We start from the raw sequence: 5,650 nt of genomic DNA on the forward strand, positions 1-5,650 counted from the left end.
TCAACCAAAAAAATGAGTTCGCGTGTCACCTGTGACAGGTGTATCATAGGTTCGCCATCACTGTCCTAAACTGACTAAAAGTCCAGGTCAGGTGTTTCAGGACCTGTCCTCACCTCATTAGACACCTCTTCCTGCTTCCCGAGGGTTTGCATCCTCTCATCTTTCCATTGTTCCTCATTCCACTCTGAGTTGGATATCTTTACTTCCTGCTGCTCAGTGAGCAGTCTCATCAGAAGGCCTATCCCAGAAAAGAGTTTCATCGGTTAATTTTTGAAACTTGAATGGTTAAGTTCCGGTTTAACAGAAGGATTCCTTCTGTTGTTTTTCAAATGGTTCAGGGGCATATCTGCATCGTGTACATTTGAAAGAGGGAGTTTAATGAATGGTAATAAAGTTGATTCTACATCTTCTAGATTTCCCTCCAAGAAATAAGGCAATTGGTAATTTAGTGCACTATTAACATCACTTTTATCATTAAAATCTAGCTGCTCACTCATAAGGGATGAGGAAGTGTCGCTCTTTTTGTTTGAGGATGCCCTCTCTGGCTCAATTGTCAGCTCAGTGCTGATGTTCTGCCGGCCTTGTAATACTTTCATGAGAGTTCCTGCTAATAGGAGTTCTTCATCTGTCAAAAAAGAAGAAATCACATTTGATATTGAAAGACTCATGGGACAGCCATTTGTCAGACCAGAGCCTGCATCCCAGTCCAATATATAGGGAATCAGCAAATATTTGAGTTCCATTTGGAGAGGAGAAATATGAACCCCAACTTACATCTATGATTGTTGACACAACAAAATGAGAAACTGTATCTTTTTTTAAAGTGGTTAATTACTTAGAACATTCCATAGCATGACATATGGTGACTATATTTAGGATTATACCATTGGTCCCCAAGGGCCAACAGCCAGTTGCTGGAGGAAAGCCAGGGCTGGAAGACCCACTCAGTTAGACGCTCTACAGATCTACTGTGAACTCCTCACATTCACGCACCCCATCCTGTCCTGCTTCAGATGCAGAGGGGGCCTGAGCCTTCCTCTCTCCACTCTTCAGGATGCTTGTGTTCTTGCTACCATCACAGATGACCATGATTAACACCCACGGCTAACACGTTCTCATCTGGACACACCCTTCTGCACTAACTCACCGATTCCTTACTTGGGCCCTGCCTCCTCCACATATGGCCCCATAACAGACGGCTCTATACAGAAAAAACAGTATGTCTACCCTCACTCTGTGCTTAAGATTTAAGCAGGTATTCAGGATGTACATTAAGAGACTTGCCAGGTTGTGTACCACTGTAGAATTTTCTGTATATATAAAAGCCTAAGCAACCATCGCAACTGAACAGGCGACCAAACAGGCTGTGTGAGGCAACTAGGCTGGCAGGGGGATTAGTGAGGGGCAACCAAATGATTGAGCAGCAGGCTGCATGCGGTGACCAGGCCCACAGGGAGTTAGTGAGGGGTGACCAAATGACTGAGCAGCAGGGTGCATGGGGCAACCAGGCCCACGGGGGGGTGGGGGGGGCAGTTGTGGGCGACCAGGCCAGCACGGGGGGCAGTAAGTGGTAACCAGGCCAGCACAGCGGCAGTTAGGGGCGACCAGGCTGGCAAGGGAAGAGCAGTTGGGGGCAACTAGGCTGGCAGGAGGGGCAGTTGGGGGTGACTCGGCCAGGGTGGGGGGGGCAGTTTGGGCTGATCAGGCAGGCAGGTGAGCAGTTAGGAGCCAGTGATCCCATATTGTGAGTCAGACATCCTGCAAGGGGTCCCGGATTGGAGAGGGTGCAGGCTGGGCTGAGGGGATCTCCCCATGTGCAAATTTCATGCACTGAACCTCTAGTGTTCAATAAATCTATGAAATAATTTTTGGGGTCCTAAAATATAGAAAGGAAAAAATAACTTTTGTCAGATGTCTACTTTGCTATCATTTCATGTCATTTCTTATATTTTCAGCTGTTCTTGGGGAACCATCCAAAGCTTCTGACTGTGTGAAGGTCAAGTGTGCCATTGTGCAGCTGGTACACAAGAATTTTCAGAAGAATTAAAAGTATTGCTGGTGGTGATAAGGGTGAGAGAAGGAGGTAACGTCCTGGGAAAGAGGAGCATGGTCCTGTGGAAAGTCCAAAACTGGGAGCTGGAGACCTGGGCTCTAGGTTACGGCTCTTAGCCCTTTCTGACCTTGTTTTTATTCAACTGTAAAAGAAGATTAAAAGGCCTATTCTGCCCACTGTTGGGACAGAAGGGAGTAATATAATTGGTCAAAACATTGTTTTGAAAAATAAGCTAAACTGACTTCATGTAAGTAGCACAGCAGTATTATTTATGATGTGCTTCAGGTCACGATGGAAACCTGTATTTAAGCTATCTGGGCATGAAAGCACATTTGGGAAGTTATCAAGTAGCTGCCAATAAACCTAATGTATAGAAAAATACTTAAAATCACACGGCAGTTTGGTGGATAGAAAACCTTGTGCTTCAGAGCAAGTTCAGAGTTGCACAGTCTAAAAAGAAAGAGCCCTCCCATGCCTTAGAAGGGCTGGGTAGCAGCTTCTGGTGATGGATCCAAAAACTCTCAGGTTCCAAATAAAACTTACATAAAACAGCATCATTTTGTACTCTTTTCATAAACTTGCAAAAACAAACAAAATAAAAATGTATCTATATCTGTGTACACTGCAAAGGGCAATTGAAACCTAATGCATACAAAACAGTTTACAAACTGTGACACACTAATGAACAAGTTCTCATTTGGAAGCAAAGCACCCAGCAGAGAGCACAACACACACGATGTGGCCATCATTAAAAATACCCTTCCCTTCATCAGACTCTTAGCAAGGAGTAGTTCTTAAAATTTTAGAGTTGAACTCTGATTAAATGAATAGAAATAATACGGTTACTTTATTTGCTTAAAATGTATCGTCATTGATTACAAATAAAAAAATTATACTAATAAAAGGGTAATATGCTAATCATACTGGACATCTTCCAGACAAAGCCACGGTGGGAGGGGACGAGGCAGAGGAAGTTAGGAGTAATCAGGCCAGCAGGGGAGGGCAGTTAGGGGCGATCAGGAAGGCAGGTAGAATGGATAGGAGCAATCGGGCAGGCAGGCACTTGATCAGTTAGGAGCCAGTGGTTCCGGATTGCAAGAGGGATGTCCCGGATTGGAGAGGGTGCAGGCCAAGCTGAGGGACTCCCTGCCCGTGCACAATTTTGTGCACAGGGCCTCTAGTGAAAACATAAAATAAAAAAAAGTCTATCATCGGGCATTTCAGACTCACCACAAGGTGTGTTGGTCACACATTCGGTCTCACAATGCAGTTTGACTGTCTTGGCAAGACCTCAATATTATTTTTAAATTGGCAGAGGCAGCAGGCCAAATGGTTAGGTAAGATACTATAAATGGAAACATACAGAATTATATTAGTGACAAAGGAGTTACTTGGAAAATAGTTTTTTAAAAACTTAAACATACACCTACTGTATGACCCAGCCATTCCACTTTCAGGTATTTACCAAGAGAAATAGAAGTATATTTCCATAAACAGACTTGTTCCCTGCCCATGCACAATTTTGTGCACAGGGCCTCTAGTGAAAACATAAAATTAAAAAAAAGTCTATCATCGGGCATTTCAGACTCACCACAAGGTGTGTTGGTCACACATTCGGTCTCACAATGCAGTTTGACTGTCTTGGCAAGACCTCAATATTATTTTTAAATTGGCAGAGGCAGCAGGCCAAATGGTTAGGTAAGATACTATAAATGGAAACATACAGAATTATATTAGTGACAAAGGAGTTACTTGGAAAATAGTTTTTTAAAAACTTAAACATACACCTACTGTATGACCCAGCCATTCTACTTTCAGGTATTTACCAAGAGAAATAGAAGTATATTTCCATAAACAGACTTGTACATAAATATTCATAATAGCTTTATTTGTAAGTCAAAAATTGGAATTCAAATAGCCATCAGTGTTGAAAATACTGATATATCCATTATTAATGGAATACTATTCAGCAATAAAAATGAATTATTGATATGCAAAACAACATGGACTAATCCTGTATAATAAAAGGCTAATATGCAAATCGACTGAATGACAAAATGACTGGTCACTATGATGCACACTGACCACCAGAGGGTAGATGCTAAACACAGGAACTGGCCCCTGGTGGTCATGCGCTGGCACAGGGGGAGCGCCTCTCAGCCAGAAGCTGGGCTCACGGCTGGTGAGTGCAATGGTGGTGGCTGCAGCCTCTCCTACATCCACGGCAGTGCTAAGGATGTCTGAGTGCTGGCTTAGGCCCGCTTCCTACAGGGAGCCATCAGTTGGGTATCCCCCGAGAGGTGGGCTGAGAGACCCCACTCCAGTGCATGAATTTCGTGCATGAGGCCTCTAGTCTTAAAATAATCATCTGAGTAAAGAAAGCCAGTAAGAGAGAGTAGATGTAGGTGTGCTGTTGTGTTGTGTTGTGTTTGTTTTTGTTGTGTGTGAGTGTCACTCGATGTGCCCTGGCATTTCCCCTCAGTCGGGGGAGTAGAGGTTGGGGTTCGTGTTTGGGAGAGCTCGGGTGAGGGCAGAGGAGGTGGGCAGGAGCCCGCAGCCATGGGCTGGGTGGGTACCTGTAGGCGCTGTGCCTCCTGAAGCTGCTTTCTGTGCAGTCACTGGCCGCATGGACCTCTTCCTCGCCCTCCCCTCCTCTTCCTCGGCGTCCTCGGAATCCAGGGCCTCCTCTGCTTCCCGGCCTCGTCGTCCTCTTCTCCTTCGTGGTCAACGTACACCACACAGCATTGGGTCTGAGCCACGGAGCCCCTTATGGCCCCAGGCGCTGGGGGTCGGGTTGGGGGAGGTGGGGAGGAGCTGGCGGCTGCTACCTCAGGTGACTGCTGCCCCGCCGCCCCCAGCCCCGCATCATCTAGGTCCTCACCTCAGCCACCTCGTCCTGCCCGGGAAGCGCCGCCAGGGGAGCGGAAGTGCCGCCAGGGGAGCGGAGCCCTAGATGGGTCCTGGTGCGGGCAGGAATGAGGCCCTAGGGAATTGCTGGGGCCTCACTCTGGACCACCTTGAAGCCCTAAGTCCTTTCCTCCATTTTGCTAGGTGACTGCTGGAACCAATGGTTGACAAGCAGCAGGTACCACAGGCCTGGAGCAGCGTGGTCACCTGAGCTGCACCTCCCAGGAGCCTAGAACTGAATGAGCCTCACTGATGCACTAAAGCAGCGGTTCTCAAACTGGGGGTCGAAGGACCCTTTCACAGGGGTCACCTAAGACAATCGGAAAACACATATATAATTACATCTTGTTTTGTGATTAATCACTATGCAATGAAAATACATCCTGCATATCAGATATTTACATTATGATTCATAACCGTAGCAAAATTACAGTTAGGAAGTAGCAACGAAAATAACTTTATGATTGGGGGTCACCACAACATGAGGAACTGTATTAAAGGGTTTCAGCATTAGGAAGTTTGAGAACCCCTGCACTAGAGGGAAATGTGCATACTGCTCAGACTGATGCCTCCCTGTTGCTGTTATGAGTATTTGACTTTTAATATTAATTTGGAGACATAACTTTTTATTTATTTATACTAGAGGCCCAGTACACGAAATTCGTGCATGGGTAGGCTCCCTAGCGGCTG

General features: G+C 45.8%; 1 long non-coding RNA gene across 1 annotated transcript; it reads right to left on the bottom strand.

Moving 5' to 3' along the window:
* Positions 1-101: 101 nt before the first annotated feature.
* LOC102262601 lies at positions 102-3,491 on the bottom strand. Its single transcript, XR_313844.2, has 3 exons — positions 3,284-3,491; positions 494-625; positions 102-238 (listed from the first exon to the last, which is right to left on the bottom strand). It is a non-coding gene; the product is annotated as an uncharacterized LOC102262601 (long non-coding RNA).
* Positions 3,492-5,650: the final 2,159 nt, after the last annotated feature.

Source organism: Myotis brandtii, unplaced genomic scaffold, assembly GCF_000412655.1.
Source record: "Myotis brandtii unplaced genomic scaffold, ASM41265v1 scaffold3286, whole genome shotgun sequence".
In the NCBI taxonomy this organism is placed as follows: domain Eukaryota; kingdom Metazoa; phylum Chordata; class Mammalia; order Chiroptera; family Vespertilionidae; genus Myotis; species Myotis brandtii.